Below are 20,619 nucleotides of genomic sequence, written 5' to 3' on the forward strand. Positions count from 1 at the left end.
GCTGTGCAAGGCTTTGAACGGTATGAATGTTTAGTCAGGAGAACGTGCCATGATATTTAGTGGCACTTACATGTTGTTGCCTGAGAAGAAGGAGAAAAACAGTGGGGTGTGCTGGGAAGGTGGGACAGGATTCTTAAAGACAAAGAAGACAAAAGAGAAACAGAATGTGGGAGTGCAGATTTGCCTGTGCGTGGATGAGGGGGGGGGGGGAGAGAATATGAAAGATCCCAAGAGGAGGAGTCAAGAGAGGGAGACTAGCTGAGGAGTAAAGCAAGAGGGGAGAGGCTGGAAAGAAAAAAAAACCTCTTGCCTGGCTTGGGAGTGGAGGGGCTTTGAAGTTCCCTGGTGAGTCATTCTCTTCCACAGCACAATCCCATCCATGTCTACTCAGAAGTAAGTCCCGCTGAGCTCAGTGGGGCTTACTCCTAGCTAAACTGGTATAAGATTGCAACCTTAATTTCCAGTATGCTACAGGTGATTGGGCTACGGAGTCCTCTGTGCCTGATTCTCTGCACATCTCTGGGCATTTCACTGATGCTTTATGATTTGCCCATAGGTTGTGCTCATGTCTTCTTTTGAAGGGAGATCTGTCTCAAACGTCAGTCACCCAGGGAATTTGATGGGCAGCATGGCAAATTGAAGACAGACAAAAAGAAAGTCCTTCTACACATATAACACATTAATTTATTGGAATCCGTTGCCACAAGATGTGATGGTCACTGGCTCAGAGTATAAGAAGGAAGCTGCCTCAGTGCATGTGCAGAATGCAGATCCTACAGCAACATGCCTCAGGTAAAAACAGTGTTGTCCAAGGCTTGAGTGGGAGGGAAGGCACCACTTGAAGCTCCGCCTCAAGCAGCACAACGTCTTGGGACATCCCTGTGTAGGAGAATTTAGCTTCCATTCATTTAAGAGCAGAACTTGGCCTTTGTCACCCCACCCCCCACCAAGCACAAATGCATTTTGTGGACAAAGCTTGCACATCCCCGAGCTTGCAGTGATGCTCATTTGCAAAATGCGCATTTGGGAAAATGAGCGTTTGGGGGAAAGTACAGGCAAGTATACAAATGTGTACTTTCCCCCACTGAATGCAGTGGGGAACTCACAACTGGGAATGGGATGAGGTGGACCAAGCTTCGAGGTGGGACTCAGAACTCTGACAAACTTGAGCCTCGCTGATTCTTCCATACCTGTCTAAAGCACGCTCTCTCTCTCTCTCTCTCTCTCTCTCTCACACACACACACACACACACAGAGCATTTGTGTTTGTGCATGTACCAAGCTAGGTAAGATGTAGGAGAGGTCTCTTTTTTATGACTGAAAAGAAGGATGTCTTAGCCCTTACCCTTTGTGCTGTCTTTCCGCTCAAAACTGCCCTCCCCAAACTGCTTTTCTCTCTGCAGGAGAAAGAAATGGGGATCCCGTATCTCTCCCCACCCCAGGGTAGGACAGCAGTTGGTGAGGAGCAACGTTGAGTGGAAAAACAGCAGGAAGGGAAAGGATCAAGCAGCTTGATCCTTTCCCACTGCCGTTCTCTCATGCTGAATCCTTGTCCATGAAGCTGTTTTCCATTGTAAAAAATGCCTATTGGGACACTGTTCCTTTGTCTCCTGCATCTCATCCAGTTTGGCTCTGTGTGTGAGGACTTACATCTGAAACGTCACTCATGGGTGAATGCATGCCAGATGAAATTTGCATTTATTCATATTTTTATCCCCATTTTACTCCCCAAATGAATATGAATATCTGCTTTTGTCCACAGCTTTGCTCTTCATGCTTGCCCTTGGTAGTAAATTTGACTCCTGTTTACAGCTGGTGAAATTGCTCAGGTTTGTGAAATAAAGGCAACTGCTTAAAAAAACAACAACCCTTTGTTGGTCAGTCTGTGGGCACCACCCATCCCAAGTTAAGCACTTTTAGGTTCCATTGGTTTCAATGGGGAAGTCAAGGATGCTTTGGAATCTCTCCCACTGAAATCTAAGCTATCTGTGAGCAGAGCCAACACCAACCTCCAGCATTCCCGCAGCCAATGGGTCTCCCACACACACACCACCCCTACTGCCACATCAGCCGGCTCTCCAGCTCTTGCTCTCTCTTTTTTACTTCTTTTCTGTGTGTGGGCAGAGGGGAAGGGGGAGACAGTAGCTCCTCCTCTAGTTCTCCTCCAGCCAGCTCTGTTGGCAAAAGGAACTGCTGTGTCAGCCAGCTATACCACACTATTTTAAAACAGAACGTTTCAACCTTAGGTTTCAAATAACAGTGATCTGAACCAATTGCATGCTGCCTTTGGGAGGGCAGCCAATGAGGGCACAGGAGCAGCAAAAAGACCACCCCTTTGCCCCCCCCATGCCCTCATTGGCCATCCTCCCCAAAGGCAGAATCTGATTGGTTCTTTTTAAAAATGGCATGGTGTGGGCCCTGTGTTGCCCGTGATGCTTCCTTTAACCAGCGGGGCCAGCTGGGCAAGGGGATGGAGAGAGGAGCAGCAGCAGCAGCAGCTTGGGCCTGGTGGCAGCTGTGGCAGGGTCAGTGCTAGGCCCTCTTCAGTTTCTGGGTCCTCAGCAGTTGCCCTCTCATGCTGACTCCTGATGCCAGGCCTGTCTGTGAGTGCTTATTGTTGGCGGGATCATTGATGGATTGCTGCTGTCTCATAGTTTTTACTATGTTGCTATTTGAGGTCAGAGGTTGGCAGACTTCAGACCTTTTTTTTACGGGAAACCTGAGGTCCACCATCCAGAGCCAGATGCAAAATAGTGGCTTCAGAGTGCGGAGGGAGCAGTGTGGGACAAGTGCATTCGGAACTAAGAAACAGGGTACCTCTGAACACATGTTCAGCCCAGAAATTCGTTCTCAGTACCAAGCTGAGCTCACAGTCCTTTCACAGAAACCTCCTTCTTGTTTTTCTCTGAAGCTTTCTTAGTGTCAGCAGCCTAATTTAAAGGGCTGTAGAAGGCCATTGTGCTACTTCTATTGTCAGTGGCCCTAGTAGGGTTGAGCCCCCACCCTCTGCCGCTGCACACTGGGCACCTAGACTCGTAGAATCAAAAAATAGTAGGGTTGGAAGGGGCCTACAGGCCATGGAGTCCAAGCCCCTGCTCAATGCAGGAATCCAAGTCAGAGCATCCCTGACAGATGGCTGTCCAGCTTCACCTTGAATGCCTCCGGTGTGGGAGAGCCCACTGCCTCCCTAGGGAATTGGTTCCATTGTCGTATTGCTCTAACAGCCAGGAAGTTTTTCCTGATGTTCAGCTGGAATCTGGCTTCCTGTAACTTGAGCCCGTTATTCCGTGTCCTGCACTCTGGGATGATCGAAAAGAGATCCTGGCCTTCCTCTCTGTGACAACCTTTCAAGTACTTGAAGAGCGCTATCCTATCTCCCCTCAGTCTTCTCAAGGCTAAACATGCCCAATTCTTTCAGTCTGTCTTCATAGGGCTTTGTTTCCAGTCCCCTGATCATCTTTGTTGACTCCCCCCGCTTAGTTAGCTTAGTTAGCTTTGTTGACTCCCCCTGCTTGACTTAGTTCACTCTCCCCTCAGTCTTTCTCCCTCCGTGCTCCCCTTTCTCTCTCTCCCACCTTACCAGGCAGCAATACAGCTGGAAGTGGCGGATGATGATTTTAGTTGCTTCTTTTCAGCTTCTTCTTTGGGCATCCTGGAGACATTAGGTTGGATCCAGAATTATACTGGATCAACTGCAGTGGCGGAAGTTGTCTTCCCTGCCTCCACCTTCCCAGAGCAGCCCCTCCAGCCCTCTGAAAATGCTGCACAGAGTCAGGAGACCCTGCTGGAGTAAGCTGTGGGGTGTGTGTGTGTGTGTGTGTGTGTGTGGAAGATCCACCTAAATCAGGCAGAGGGGCCAGACTGGAGCCCTTCCTCTCACGGAAAGCAGATCCTCAATCCAAGCCTTCAGCTGCACTCACGCTCATCTTGATTTCCACAGAGTGCTTCTAAGGCCTAGAGGACTGCTGGGGAAATCAAAATGGTTAACCATTTTGCTGCTGCTGCTCTTCTGTTTTGTAGTTGACTTTTTAGTATTTTAATTATTAATTTTAGTGTGTTTTATGTTCGTCACCTTGGGTACTTTGGTATAGAGGAGACTATTACATGTCACAAGTTAATAAGCAAATAAATAGTCTGGTAGTTTACTTGGGACCATGTGAGCTAAAGCCTCATAGCCTTCTTGAGGGACAGAAGGGAATAGATGGCTGTCACATCAGCCCTCTGGATTGTGCACATTGCCTGGTATAAACACCAGGAACCTGGCCTCATGCCCTTGCTTGATCAACAGAGCAGGATGTTTTGCCTACTCCAGCCTCCATCTACAGTCCCCCACTGGATTGCAGGGACCCCGGTTCGGGGAAGCACTCAAGCTTGGTATGATATAGTTCAGCCTGACCTTGACAACCATGTCAGAAAATGATTGGAGCGCTAAAGATGTTTGAGCAAGTTTGATGCTCAACAGCCTGATCAATCGGACTACAACACCATTTGCTTCAGCTGGACTAATTGGCTTAAACCCAACTACGGCTTCTTAATTGATTCATGGAGTGCAGCTTTTGATGCCCAGGAGTCCAGTGCAGTGATTAAGTATCATCTCTGCAAGATTGAGGTACTTATTTATTTTTACATTTATCACTATTTCCATTTATGTCTAATGCATCATTTTAATGCCCAGTCTATGAACAAATGCTGTTTTTCAGTGAGCTACGTTTTCTGTCCCAGGTTAATATCCAACACTGTCCTACACTAGCTGTTCATGCTTCTCACCACTCAGTAATGTTCATCAATCAAGATCTTTCTCCATTGTCTACCTTTTTACTTGGCATCAGTGAAAAATGGTCTGAGGGTGGAGCGCACTAGGTATATTTTAATTTTCAAAATCTTGAAATTTTGATAGAACCTAGCTGACTTTATATGACAGATTGTGTAGCCAAAAGGCATGATCCAGCCAATATGAACTCCTGGTGAAAGCAAGAGAATAAAATTTGGTCACAGTTTACTTAGGCCTAGTTCTCACTGAGGTGGTGAACCTGTGTCTGGGCTGTATACTTCAAGATACAGGCAGAGGTCACATAACTGAATTCTCCTCCATAAAGAAAAATTCTCTGTACTGAGAACATTCGCCTATCAGGGAAAAGAGAGGCTAGAACACTTCTCCCTGACTTATCGCTTTCTGTGTGGATTATTTTTTTTAAAATATATTCAATCCTGTGAGCCCCCATGTACAAGACTGGATTATTGTATTTATTTATTTATTCACAATATTTATGTACTGCTTCTCATTTGAAACAAATCCTGAAGTGGTTTATAAAGGAATAAAAACAAGCAAACCAAGCAAAAACCACACACCTACACCCCCAATAGTATCATGAGGCTGGTATCAAGATAGCTGATGGCTGTGGGAAGGCCAAAGCAAACAGATGCTTTGGCTTTCCAAAGGGACTCGCCAACGAGATCATATTACGCCAGTACTTTTCCAGCTGCACTGGCTGCCAGTCCATTTCTGGGCTCGATTCAAAGCACTGGTATTAACATTCACAGCCCTAAACAGCTTGAGGCCAAGTTATCTCAAGGATCGCCTCCTCCCATATGTGCCTGCCTGGACCCTAAGATCAGCCTCAGGGGTGCTTCTCTGAGAGCCCCCACCAAAGGAAGTGAGGTGGGTGGCTACCAGAAGGAGGCCCTTTTCTGCTGTGGCACCCCCGCTGTGGAATGAGCTTGCTAGAGAGGTTCGCCTGGCACCTACGTTGTTCTCCTTCCAGCGCCAGGTGAAGACCTTTTTATTCTCCCATTATTTTAGCATTTTAGATTCTTAATCTTTTAGCACTGCTGTTTCAAATCTGTATTTTAAATCTCTGAATTGCTGCTAGGTTTTATTCTGGCTGTACTGTTATATTGTGGTTTTAAGCTTTTATATTTTATATTGTTTTATGCTGAACTCTGTGGTTTTAATTTTTGTGAACCACCCAGAGAGCGTCGGCTATTGGGTGGAATTACATACATACATACATACATACATAAAGATGCATCTTCAATAAATGCCTAAAAGACACTGAGGCCTGATGTACCATAGAGGAGAGATCGTTCTACAGGATGGGTGCCACTGAAGAGAAGGCCCATCTCCATGTTACTTGCAAACAGGGCCAGCGCAAGACCTCCCGCCACCTGAGGCAGGAGGTTGCCCCATTGCCCTCTCTCTTTGTCCCACACCTGCGACAACGATGGTGGTGGCAGTGGTGAGTATTGCTGCTTCTGGCACTCCCATCCCTTCCCCTCCTCCGGTGGTGATAGTGGTGGCAGTGGCGGTGACCAGCCCCTCTCTTCGCTATCCAGTGGCGGCAGCAACACCCCCCCACACCAGTGGTGGTGGCAGCAGCACTTCAGGCGTCTCTTCTCCCTTGATGCCTTGCTTGAGGGGACCTTCCTCAGATTGAGGCACTGGCAGGGAGGTGGCCCTGAAGACCACCTGCACTGTGGCAGCTCAGGCAATCTCCAGGGCTACCTCCCTGCCAATGCCTCACTCCGAAGAAGGACCCCTCACAGCAAGGCATTTGGGCTCGGCTCTTTGGAGAGCTGTGCTGGCCACTCCCTCTTCTGGGCTTCCCACAGAGTCTACCTCAAAGTCAGGCATTGGATGGGTGGCACTCGAGATAGCTGTGCCAGCTGCTCTTTTCCTGCGGCATTTACTGCAGCAGGAGACTGGCCAGCACAGCTTTCTGGGGTGCCAGGTGGGGAATGCTACTCTCCTGGCAGCTGTGGCCTGGAGCACATGAAATCTGCCACCATTTGGGATCTGCCACCTGAGGCAGGGGATTCACCCCACCTCATGGGAGGGTTGGCCCTGCTGCCAAATGGAAATCCATTGCCAGTGTGGTGTAGTGTCTAGATTGCTGGACTGGGAGTCGGGAAATCTGGGTTCTAGTCCCCACGCAGCCATGGAAGCTCACGGGGTGACTTTGGGCCAGTCATAGACTCTCAGCCCAAGTGACCTCACAGGCTTGTTGTTGTGAGGATAAAATGGAGAGGAGGAGGATTATGTACGTCGCCTTGGGTTCCTTAGGAAGAAAAAAGGTGGGATATAAATGTAATAAATAAATCCATAGCTGGCAGCATGGACAAGAGGGCCACCCCTAACGATCATAGTGGCCTGGGGGGTTGGTACAGGGGGAGGTGTTCCTTGAGGTAACCTGTTCCTGAATTGTATAGGCCTTTGTATATTCATCCCAACACCTTAAACCTAGCTCAGTAACAGACTGGCAGCCAGTGTAGATCCTTTAGCACAGGCATAGTATGTACGCAGTAAGGCACCTCAGTCAGTAACCTAACTGCTGCTGCATTCTGCACTAGCTACAGCTTCCGAACCAGCTGTAAGGGCAGTCCCACATCAAACACATCACAGTCATCCAGTCTTGAGGTCACCAATGTGTGGATCACGGTGGCCAGGCTATCCCTATCCAGGAACAGGTGGAGTTGGCGTACCAGCCGAAGCTGGTGGTAAGCGTTTCTAGCCACAGAGGTCACTTGGGCCTCTAATGACAGTGATGGATCCAGGAGCACCCCCAAACTGCAAACCTCTCCTTTCAGGGGGAGTAAGTCCCCACAGAGTAATGTGCTCTATGTGGGGCTACCCTCGGGCTTGAAACCTGCAACTGGTGCAGAAAGCTGGGGCAAGGCTGCTAACAGGGGCTTCTTTCCAGCAGTATGTTACACCTCTGCTAAAAGACCTGCACAGGCTGCCAATAAGCTACCAGGCCACGTTTAAGGTGTTGTTAACATATATTTTTATTATTTTTCTTTATTAGCCACCCATCTGGCTGATCTAGGTGGTGTACAGTACAAATAGCAACACAAAATACAATAAATCAACTGAACAAAACAACATTACTCTAAAAAAACCCTAACCCACCCTTGATGCCCACCTGAGCGGCCAAGTTTTCAAAGCCTTGTGGAAGCTCATCAAAGGGGGGGGGGCATGGCGGAGGTCACTAGGGAGGGAGTTCCACAGAAAGGCGGCCACCACAGAAAAGGCCCTCTCCCTAGTCCTCACCAGCCTAGCTGTCCTGGCTGAGGGGGCAGACAGCAGGCCTTCCGAGGCCGATCTCGTTGAGCGGCATCCCTGGTGTTGCTGGAGGCACTCCTTAAGACTGAATATAGGGTTTTAAAGGTAAATACCAACACCTTGAATTGGGCCCAAAAAACAACTGGTAACCAATGCAACTCCTTCAGCACTGGAATGATGTGATCTTGCTGATGGTGGCCTTTGATCAGGCGGGCCGCCATGTTCTGCACCAGCTGCAACTTCTGAACCATCTTCAAGGGTAGCTGGGAGTCTAAAATGACCCCCAGGCTACTGACCTGGTCCTTCAGGGGCAGCTGCACCCCATTCAACACCAGGTCAGCATCCCCCAACCTCCCCTTTTGATCTCCCACCAAAAGTACTTTGGTTTAGTCAGGGTTCAGTTTCAGCTTAGTCCTTCCCATCCAGCCACTCACCAACTCCAGACACTTGGGCAGGGTTTCTACAGCCAACCTTGGCGAGGATTTAAATGAGAGGTAGAGTTGCATGTCATCCGCATATTGGTGACACTGCACCCCAAACATCTTCTTAGGACCCGTCTCTTCACACAGGCTTTCCCTTAGGTGTGACCCAGCAGATAGTCTGCAGTACACAGCAGAGTGTATCGTATAATTGTTAATCAGTAATGATTTATTATTGTATTAATTGTTATATTTTAGTAGCAATTACATTGTATGTTTGCTGCTTTGATAACTTTGTCAAAGTGGTATATAAATTTGTATAATAAATAAATAAAAATACAGTCTAAAATGGTACTGTCCGGGTTTACTACCTCTGAAAGAACTAGGCCCAAGTCACAGCTAACTTTTGTGTAGTGTGGCCTTTAAGGAGTTTTCCCTCTGTTTTCTTCCTCCATTCTGATTTCATAGAAATAAAATAAAAGGAGGCGAGCTCATTATCATACAATTATAGAAATGGAAATGAAACACCTAATCAAGGATGAATAGCTTGTGTAACTATTAACCAGTGCATGACGAACCTTTGCTCTGCATTAAATGATCCATCAGGAGAATTGTGGCAGCCTCTTGGCTAATGTTTAAACCATTCCACAGCAATTTTAACTTGAAGTTAATGGCAATCTCTTAACCATGCATTCACATTTAGAGCCTTTCCCAAATGACAGGGCTATTTGCACAATAAATGCACAGTTGTTATTCATTGGTTGATGGGAATCTAGCTGTTTTTCTTCATAGTAAATACTACTACTACTAATGATAATAATAATTCTGAGGGGCATTCTGGGAAATCCCATATAGCTGCCACCAGCTTGATGGGACTTAGAAGAACTCCATTAGGTTTTCCCCTGAAAATCATGCTCCCAATCTCTAAGAATATGGAATAAGGAAAGTGGTTTTTTGCCCCCCTCTTTTATTACTGAACCTCATGCCAATTTGGGCTGAATTGACCTGCCAAATGTTCATCCCAGCACTGGGGAGCAACTTGGGGGCTGATTATTCACAAAGGAATAAAATATGATCTTATAGCTGCAGATAAGTTAACCAATAAAGTTGTGTCCCCTTTTATTTTCAGTACCTTGAATCTTGTCTCTTTATTCCTTATCTGAGTGCAGTTGAGAGTTCCCTGATCATATTAGCGTAGAAGGTTTTGGTCCCTATTTTATCATGTACTTAGGATAGCGAGTAATCAAGTCCTGCTTATAACAACAGTATTATGTACATTGTTGTCTCCTAATTATAATATTTGGGTGATAATACTCAGTGGTTTAAACAGTATTTAGGTTTCACAATATTTACCTATCTTAGGTCCTTGCTGGAGGAAAACAGGCTTGCAAAGGAAATGTTTTAGAATGTCTCAGTAATTTTTACAAACCTGTAAAAGAGGTCAGTATTATTATCCCCATATTGAGAGTGGGGGAGGTGAGGCTAAGAGAGAGTGGCTTGCCTAAGGCCACCCTGCAAGTTCATCGCAGAGGCAACCATGAACCAGTAGACTCCACAGAAATGTAGAACAGAAGTGAGAGGGATTCCAACAAGAATTAGATGTAGAGATTGAGATTCATTGTTGAATCTTGTTGTTACAGTTTATATTTTGAAATGGAAAATTATGTTAAGAGCAGACAGTGATCAGGAGGTGGTGAGGTTAAGAACTGAAGTCCCAGGGGGTGTCTCCACTAGCGATTTACTCTGATCTGGCTGTGTGTTGAGGCCGTTAGGGATACATGATGTCGTGGCCATCCAGCAGCCAGCCCAGAGCTTACCAGGGAAAAACCGGATTTCCTGAGACTGCTTAAAGTCCGATTCTTTTCCTTAAGTAAGGTTCTCCGTGGTATAGCTGTTGTGTGACCCAACCCCCACATTGACCTCGGGTATGCTAGCCCTGCCCAGGGGTGTGCCTTTCATTGTGATCCCGGTCAAGGGGTGTTTCCTGTGTGTTTCCCATCCTGAAACAAACTTATTAGTGTCTCCTCAGAAGTAACTCCCATTGTGCTCAATGAGGCTTTTCCCTTGAATGCCCATATCAGAATTTACAGAGATCCCCTCAATTGAAATGGCACAGTTCAAAGCACATTCCATAAATGATTTTAAGTGCGATCTCAAGGCTCCGATTCTCCATTGTTTGGTTTATTGCCTTCGGAAGTAACTACTTCACAGTTTCGTTATAAAGATCCTGCGCAGTATTGGTTTGGTTAGAAAGGGGGCTGATTTCCCATCCCTGTGTTCTTCCCCCCTCTCCGCCGCTTTCCCAGCACAAGCACATGAGTGTCTACTCAGAAGTAACTCCATTGTGCTCAATGAGTCTTCCTCCTGAAATGCAGGTGCATCTGGACCTTCAGGGGAAAGGAGAAAGGGGGGGGGGAGAGGAGGGAAGCCTCTCTTAGTTGAGCAGCACCTGCCAGTCAGATGACGTTCACTCTGACCCCCAACCCCTACCCGGAAGTATGTTATGTGATGCAAGTTGGAATGGGACCGTGTCATGCACACCTGCATGGACCCCTGCCCAGACCAAAAGTGGCTTCTAGAAAAATGAGGGTAAACCACTTCTCCCTTCTCCTTCCATTGTTGCGGAGACACGGCCCCAGTGAGTATAAACCGAAGGAGAAAGGAGGGCTGAAAAAAATTCTTCTTAAGTGGGGTGGGGGGAGTAATGATAGAGAACATAAAGAGGTAGGATCTGAAATCAAAGAAACTGTATAACCAAAGAGCAAGTTAACAAGAGACAGTTAAGCCTTGATACGGATAATGATAAGAGTTGGCATGAATATAAGCTTGGTTCGAACAGAGAGGATGGGGGAAAAGAGAAGACAATTCTTGTGAGATGTTCATCAGAATCAAATCCAGCACATTGTGGCCTTTAACATAAGTAAACACCAAATGCCACAGTCTTTGAATTTACACAGAATAGAGACAATCTCTATGTATGTCAATATGTCTAAGGCTGCAATGCTATTCACACTTGGGCGTGAGCCACATTGATTGCAAAGGTACTTGCTTCTGAGTAAACATTCTTAGGCTTCATCTGTACCGAGAACATTAAACATTGATCAGTTGTTTGAACCTTGACCAAAACAGTTCTGCAGCACAGTAGCCAAAGCAAAGTACCTTTTCCTCTGACCCAAGTTTTGCCAAGTTTTGTGAAATGTTCTACAATTTCCCACTTATTTCCTATCCAGTTGTATGGATGTTCCTGTTTCAGTGGCAACCCATTATTATGATTAAAGCTGCAATCCTAAGCTCACTTACTGAGAGTAAGCCCTACTGAACACAGTGGGACTTACGTCTGAGTATTCTTACTATTACCCCACTATTAATAATGCGTTACCAAACGCTGTAGAAAAAGGAGCTTACTTTTACTAAAACACCATGGCTGTTGTCATCCTTCTATGACAATCAGTAATGGCTTCAGTTCTTGGCCCAGTCATCCATAGTAATAGCTAACACATTTACAAATGGGAAACAAACACATAATTGAACTCAATAGGAGCATTTCCATTGACTTAAATGGAGCCACAATCTCCCCTCAATTTTTTCCAGATAAAAATAGAGGCTATCAGGGAAAATATGTACCAAACAATGTAAAAGATCCAGCTAAATTCTTCATTCTTTAAAAAGAATGCTCACTGTCAGAGATTTGCTAATTAGCTTTTTCTGGTAGATAGTGGCCTATTGTTCATGCCAGTCAATTTCAATCCATGAACCGCGTGTTCAGATCTCAAAACAGTCTTTCCATATTGTTTGCTTTAATACTATTTTTTTCTACTTGCCTACACTGTTCCAATAATTGTGAAATTGGAAATACACTAGAAGGTGTAAGTGAACTGGATCTAATAGCTCTTATTAATGAACTCTTCTAGGAAACTCATGAGGGTTATGACCTCTCTCAGAATGGGAATCATGTTTTTATGAAGAGCATATATTTGAACAAAACTAGGTTGGCAATTTGATTGAATGAAGAGAGGTTACAGAAATGGTGCACTGAAAAGGTTGATGATGAAAGCTTAGGAGGGTAGTTCCTGGTATTCCTTCATTTTCTGAAATCATAAAATAGTATTGTAATGGGTTTTAAATTGTCCACTGTTCCCAAATTAAGGGGATTTGGCAGGAGGAGGGGTAAGAAAATAGGCATAGAGAAGTCAATTGCGTTTTCTACCCTTTTTTGATAACTTCCTGATGCCTAGATGGAATTATGCAAAGGCAAACAGCGTTTTTGCCTGTAAGATGAATAAACTCATTCTTTTATTTTTGCCGCTGAATATTTTCTTGTGTTATATCAACTGCAAAGCTAGATGTGCATCAATAATGTGTTTTTCTGTTCAGAAAGATGAACTTTTATTATTCAATTTTATATCATACAAAGAATGCAGAAAATTAAGTAAAATCTTCTTTGAGAGTCACGGATTGGATCATCAAGACTCCTTAGTATACAAAACAAACAGAGACATTTCCCCATAGACATCACCTTGTTCTGTTATTAGGGTTTTTGTTTTGTTTTTTAGTATCCTTTATTTTCTCTGGGTCCCTTTAGACTTAAACAAGCAAACAAGAGGCAACAAAGAAAGTGTCTTATGCTTCCCCTTTTCATGCGTCCTGTGTAGTGTGTGTAGAGAGGGGCAGGCAGAGCAACCCTGTGGTCCCACTTACACAGCTGTAATGTCAGTGCAGCTTGGTTGGGATCCTATGCATTCCCAGCAGAGCATGAATTGCTTTGTACAACTATCTCTGAATCAGGGCCATGGTATTTCATTGGTAAAACTTCTACTGAGATCCATATGCATCCAGCATGGATTTGTTTGTTTGTTTGTTTAACAAAAATAAAAATATTACGCATGGGCTGGGCATTCATTCCCATAGTCCCACCAAGATTGCAGCTACATTACACTGACCTCCTGTTCATGTCACTAAGGGCACAATCATATGCATGTTTAGACAGAAGAATGTCCTAGGGTGGAAAGCAGGGCTGGCTGGAGAATGCTGGGAGTTGTAGGACTTTCTTCTGTCTAAACATGCATAGGATTGCACCCTAAGGCTGCAATCCAATGCACACTTCCCAGGAAGAAGTCCCTTTGAATACAATGAGACTTATCTTAGATATGCAAGCCCTGCATTGTTAGTCGGGATCCTATGCACAAAGATTGAAAATAACACAACAGTACAAATTACATAGAACATAGGAACTGGGAGTGCTACTCTCCCCGCCTCCATGGTAAGATCTAGGGATGTACAAATCCCTTACCTGGCTCCGCTCAGGGGCATCCGTGGTTGGGGGGAGGCGATCCGTCCCTCTCCGTGGAATCCTGCCCGTGGAGCCGCTGGCCGGGGCCAGCCGCAGCCAGACTTCTGGCCGCTGCCGGGCTGCGGCTGCAAATGGCGGCCACTACGCCGGCCGCCATTTGCGTCCCTGCCAAGCCGTGACGTAGCCTATCATGGCTTGGCAGGGACGCAAATGGTGGCGGGTGTAGAGGCTGCCATTTCCGCCCGCAGCCAGAAGATGACCTGGAGCCTCCGCCGGAGCTGCCGCCGCTGCCAGGTAGGGTCCATCCCGGGGGGATTCTGGGGGGTGGCGCGGGGGGGATTGCTCCGTTCCACCATGGACTCACTGAAGTCCATGGCGGAATTCTCCAACATCCCTAGTAAGATCATCAGCACACACCAATCCCAGAGTGGCATGCCAGTGACGCCTCCACATTAGCCACATTAGCGTAGTAGACTGACTGAGCCAATCTACGCATGGCAGGGATGTCTCCGTGACATCACATGAACAGGGACACCGTAATGCCCTCCACAGGATGAGCTGCTGTAGTGCAGACAGCAAGAGCTTCTAGGGATCGCTGCACACCAGGGTGTGAATCTCCGAACACTATTCACACACATAGACATCTCATATTTATTACTCATTTGCCTGCACACCATGGGAAGAAAGCATGGGCCATGTAGCAGCATACCCAGACAGATCCTTTGAGAGGAGGCTGGCATAACAAGCCTACAGCAGGGTGGCCGCTTATGCATTGCCGAAAAAAGAGGCTATACACTTGCATATGCTAATTTATATGTATAGATGCTCATTTAGAAATAATTACTCTAACTAAATGGGAGTACAATACCTACTGGGGATGACTGTGACTAGGTGACCTTGCTTCTGCTCAGTCTGGGGATGGATGGACCCATCTCCGTCCAGGGTGCAGGGGAGCTCAACGAGTCGCCCCACCCCCGCTCGCGGGGCCTGGACCTGCTTGGCGAGCCTCCCTGCTTGCCCCGCCCACCAAGCCTCACGAGCCACCCCTCCTCTCCATGAACAAGGGGTTGACTGCCGGAGTCCTCGGCACAGCGCACCCCCCAGTGCTCCCACCCTGGCCTCTTCCTGAGAAAGCCAGGCCAAGAGTGCTGGGGGCCTGCGGACGCCTTCCTCCCCATGCCAGCTGTCAAGGGCTTCCTTGACCACCAGTGGTGGCAGGATGGGTCCCAGTGTGGCCACCCCCCACATGGCCATCCCCAGCAAGGCCACCCCCCAGCGCTTTTGCCCTGGCTTCCTCCAGAGGAGGCCAGGGTGAGAGCACTGGGGTGCCACGGCACTCCCAGCCACTCGCCAAGCTCCGTCAGACACTCCACCCCCTCTTCTGACTCCCGTGCCATCCCTACCGATGTCCAGGCACTAACTGCTGTTGGGTAACTTCAAAGCCCCTCCATGCTCTCCCTTCTTAGGGTGCTTTGCCTTTAAACTGGACCCGGACTGGACAGTACGTCAAATAGAGGTCTGTCCTCTGACAGCCCTTCAAACAGAGGAGTGTCCTCCATAAAGTGAGATACCTGCCCACTCTACCATGGAGGCTGGCCTGAGACATTGATTCAAGGCCCAACTGGGTGGGGCGGGGTGCAGGGGGGGAGAAGATGCCTTTTGCCAGGCAGAGAAAGGGAGGAACTAGGGGAAAAGAGAATAGTTCCTGAGACAAGGAAGCATGGAAGGAGTTGCTTCCTTGCAGTAGAACCCTTGCATACTGTGTCTCATTTGTGTTATTCCATGTGGTCAAGATGTGTTCCTGCAAAAGTGGTGACTGTTTGGCCAGTAACAAATTTGGGTGTGTAGGGCCTGGTCTTCCCAAGAGAGAACTTACTGGCATGTTCATGGCCACTGGGACCCTGCTTTCTGCACTGTATATACTTACATAAGAACATAAGTAGAGCCCTGCTGGATCAGACCAAGGGTCCATCTAGGCCAGCATTCTGTTCACAGAGTGGTCAACCGGCTGTCAATCAGAAAACCACAAGCAGGGCATGAGTGCAACAGCACCCTCCCACCCATGTTCCTCAGCAGCTGGTGTACATAGGCATACCGCTAGTGTATGGTGTGTCTATTGCTACTAGCTGTAAAGGGCTGAAGGGATGATTAGCCAAACCATTTAGCTAAGACACAGCTGACAATATTGAAAGTGGGGAGGAGACATGGGGGTCATTTTCCAATATTAAGGTGCCATAAGCCTCTTTGCTGGTTTAGGGGGCATTTGCCGTAGTCCTACTTTGTGGCATAGGAAAGTAGGTAAGGGAAAGAGGGATAAAGTGTGTGTTAACCCTCCCTTCAAACCTTCTGTGAATTTTTGTGGGTTTTCTCCAATTGTTTCACATACTTCCATGTCAAAGTTACATACACAGAGAGATTAACACAGTTCTAAGAAAAATATTGGCAGATACATAATGAAGCTTAATTTCTAGGAATTAAAAAGCTCTTTATTCTGTGGTGAACCATACTATTTTCACTTAAAATGGCAGTTGCAAATAAACAAACACATCATGCATCAAACAGAAGCGATATAATGTGACAGTGCTGTTTTTCCTGATCTGTCCAGTCTCTTTACCCCAAATATGTACAAATGGTAGCTCATCAGGTTCCTGCCTTTTCAGCATTTTTTAAAAGTTCCACTAGGGCTACTTCTGCAGCATGTTTTGCAGGAGAAACGGGTGGTTTCTTCTCTGCAAGTTTCAAGAAGAAGCATTGTGCTTTGGCGTTCAGATGGAAGGGACCTTCCTATAGCGATCCCAGACGCTACTGCTGGTGTAGCACTAATGCTATCAGCACTGATAACCCCAGCCCACAGGACCAAAGGGAATGTGCTTAGCACTGCCACCTGAGCATAAACTTGCCATGTTCAGAAAGAGCCTTTAAAAAATGTTGATGGCAGTGATGGCTCCAGGTTTTTGAGGGTGTTTGGGCAAGACACCCTCAACTGGCCCCATCCTTCAGTGAGTTTACCTTCTCACCAGCATTCTCTGCAGCCGCTATTCCTCCTTATCCTCTTTCGCATTATTGCTACCACTTGCTCGCTCGACAGGCAGGGAGTCAGTGAGCAAGCGGGCAATGGCATCTGCTACTCTTCCTCCTCACCACCACCACCGTCTGAGCCAGGGCGAGAGGCAGGTGAACAAGCAGGTTGCAGTGGTGAAGAGGAGGAACTACTCTAACTTGCCCTGGCCGTAACTTGCTCCTCCTGGGGTGTGGGCCCTTGGCAGGTGCCCAACCATGCTTGCCCTGGACACCGGTGCTGGTTGACACTATGCACTGGAACAGAGGACAGTTTGAGCATAAAAATATGTGGGGTTTGGGAAAGAAACTGGTAAATGGCTTTCTAACCTTCAGTTTTCAGAAAGATACAGGTAGATAGGGGAAGGATTTGTGAACATATGTGGACCTCGGCACTCAAAGAGGATAGGAGAAGGACTTGTGCACTGCTAGTCTCTGGAAAAGAACTCCAGAGACTAACAGTGTGATCTAATGTCTACCCAGAAGCAAGCCCCACTGAGTTAAATGGTGCTTCCTCCCAGGCAAGGGAGGATAGGTTTGTGGCCTTAGGACTGCAATCTTAAACATCCTGGATGGGATCCAATTATAGGTCTGGCAGCTGGACTAGCAAAAGCAGACTCCTCCCCAAAGCAGCCCCTCCAGCCTTGCAGAAATGCTACACAGAGGGTCTCAGGATTGAGCTGAATGGGGTGAGGTGTGGTGTGGGAGAATGGGGGGATCCTCCAAAATTGGGAAGAGGTAGTTTCCATGAGTGGCGCTCCACTAACAGGAGGTGCCTCTGCCTGATTTTTGGAATTCAGAATTCTCCTCTTCTCCCCACACTACAGCACGACCCATTCTGCAGGGTCCCCTGACCCTCTATGTAGCATGGCGGGAACAGGATGGTGAAGTCTGCTTCTGCCAGTCTTAACTGCACATGTCTAAATCTTGATCCAACCCCCTTACAGGGGAGTAAGCCTTATTGAACATAGTGGGCTTGTGCTTAACAGTACAAAGCAGCTTTGTTTGAAACCACATTTGGTTCATCTGTTGTTAACCATGCCTAGTAGCAGCTCTACAGTATCATTCTCTAGCTATAGGGCATCCTTTAACTGGAGATGTTAGGGATTTGACTTAGACCTTCTGTGTGCTGTGCCACTATGCTATGGCCCACCTTTTGCGGCTTGCCTCCCAGCAATGTTACAGGCACCATCCAATGGAGCCTGTGATATTACCAACTAGGGATAGACAAATCAGTTAGTTTCACTTTCTTACACTTTTGATTCTTTAAAAAATCTCAAGTTCTTTCTATCCCGTTTATGAAGACATTTGTGAATGTTGGCAAGTTCTTATGAACAAGAACAACGACAACAAAACAAAATTCTCACCAATTTGCACTGGCCAGATTTAAGAGGTGCAGGCGTGCAGCTATTGCCAGCATGGAGAGGACCATGTTGTACCATACAGCTGTTAAAGATGTAAGACAAAAAGAGATGGCAATTCTAATCCAGCACTGAAACATGGGCCCCATCTACATGGCACCGCTTTCAACCTCCACTCCGTCGCAGCTGCGCAGCATTGCAGCTTCGAATTAGCTTCTGCTGGGATGCATTCACAATTACTGTGCGCTTCCCTAACAGACTCCATCATGCCCCTTTTTTTGGCCATTATACTTTAATGCGCAGCTGTGCAGTCCCATGAACACTGGGGTGCAACACTTCAGTGGCTGTTTTGTAAACAGCCACTGAAGTGTTACCTAACTGTAAGTGTACCTAACTGTTAGGTAAAAAGTGGGTGTTTTGTGCTTCTTCGTTTCCATGCCACCTGTTTGTCAGTTCCCCAGCCTGAGACTCTCGCAAAGGTTTGCACTCACAAGCGGGAGCAGTACGTGCCTACCCACCACTCTGAAATGGTGGCCAGAGTGATGTTGGTCCTCCCCCAAGAACCCCCCTCCTGGCCCTCGGGCACTGAGTCCAAAAGCAACTGTTGCAAAGATACGAAGCTGCAAAAATGTGCGCAAGTGTCATTAAATAAATGAAAATGCCTCTCTGTGCCTCTGTGCGCAGCTATGAAGGGACAGTGGGAGTAAAGGGGTGTCACACAGCAATGCAGGCACTACGCATGCCTACAACATGCCCACCGCAAAATGCGAAGTTGTTTGGGGGAAGGGACAGATGGCTCACAACCGCGGGACTGCGAAGTGGCGACTGTGTCATATGTCCCAAAGGACCTCGACTCGCAGCCACCCCGGAGTAGGCTGGGGCCATGGCTGAATACAGAGGGATTGAAACCCGGACTTTTAAGAGAACTCAAAGCCTTCTGCATGAATGGACACATGTGCCAGTTTTGCTTCCTCCTACATTCAGTTTTCGAAAATCTCAAGTAATTTGCAAATTTTTGTGAGTTCTTATCCAAAAATATTCACCAAATGAAATTGTCACCCATCTATCTTAGCAACCACCATACATCTTCCCCATTCTAAGGGACTTGCAAGTATCTTGTGATACGTGCAAGACGTGATATTTACCAACAACTATGGGTAGAGATATGAATACTGATATGTAGGGCTTTCCTCACCATTGAAGTCCGGGCTGGAATGTCTCCATTTGGCTCACCACCGCTCAACATTTTGTCCATTTGGCTCACCATTTCCTAGTCTTCCTAGGAGATGAACAGTATCTGAAAAGACCTTTAGAACCACAGAAAAAGAAAGAAATGCAATGTTGCAGCCACAGGTGATGAATCATGGAAAGCAAGTGGATTATGACTAGTAAAGGGATAGAGAGTTGAAAAAAAAAGGAAAGGTTCCTCCTGTGCAAGCACCGAGTCATTACTGACTCCTAGAGGGATGCCGCTTTTGCTGGCGTTTTCATGGCAGACTATAGCGGGGTGGTTTGCCATTGCCTTCCCCAGTCGTGACTACCTTTCCCCCAGCAAGCTGGGTACTCATTTTACCCACCTCGGAAGGATGGAGGGCTGAGTCAACTTGAGCCAGCTACCCGAGACCCGGCTTCCGCTGGGAGCCTGGGATCGAACTTAGGTCGTGGGGAGAGTTTCGGTTGCAATACTGCCGCCTACCACTCTGCGCCACACGAGGCTCTTATAGAGAGTTGAGGGTGTGTTTATTCTCTGAGACTATACAGTAAATGCACAGCTGCTGCTAAGAACAAACAGCCAACTGTTTAGTTCTCCTCTTTCCTTCCGTAACGTCTAGCAAAACTTATTTGTGCACTGATGTCATAACAATGTGCCACTATGCCCCCTGCCAAACTGGTGTGGGACAGGAAATTCACAATGTCATAGTAGCAGGACATGGGCAAGTTTTTCTAGATGTTATGGTGGTGGCAGTAAGTGATGATGGCAGTCAGTGGAGACAGCCACATTTCTAATGTAATGTCTAGTTTTAGTACAAGCGGAAGAGGCCTCTTCACTGAAGAGACTACGCAACCCTATCTTTGAGATTGAGAATACTGCATATACCTGCAGAGGTGGTTGTTGAGATGGAAAAATTAAGCAGGTCTGTATTTTGTCCCTCGTTTTTTCCTTTGTGGGAGTTTTTGGGCATGCCTTTTAAAAATATTAAGGGCATACGAACTTTCCTTCCATATCTCCTATACTAAATGCTGAATGTATTTGCAGCTATTCAGTAAGTACAACCAGCTAAATTGTGAAAGTAATAGTGCAATCTGATGCATACTTTCTTGGAAGGAAGCCCCATTATGTTCAGTGGAACTTACTCCCAAGTTAAATGTACATAGGATTTTGGTCAGGCAGAGCAATCCAATGGGTGGTTGAGGGTGAGCTCGGATGTTGGA

The 20,619-nt window shown here is 46.8% G+C and overlaps 1 long non-coding RNA gene across 1 annotated transcript in view; it reads left to right on the forward strand.

Moving 5' to 3' along the window:
- The first annotated feature begins 5,462 nt into the window (after positions 1-5,462).
- The window catches only part of LOC146344275 (uncharacterized), a 61,972-nt gene continuing 46,815 nt past the window's right edge, over positions 5,463-20,619 (forward strand). The window contains exon 1 of the long non-coding RNA XR_014792603.1: positions 5,463-5,768. This is a non-coding gene — a long non-coding RNA (uncharacterized LOC146344275). The remainder of the gene's footprint in view (positions 5,769-20,619) is intronic.

Source organism: Heloderma suspectum, chromosome 5, assembly GCF_057233095.1.
Source record: "Heloderma suspectum isolate Gila_16-S chromosome 5, 16-S_ref, whole genome shotgun sequence".
NCBI classification, from domain to species: Eukaryota; Metazoa; Chordata; class Lepidosauria; order Squamata; family Helodermatidae; genus Heloderma; species Heloderma suspectum.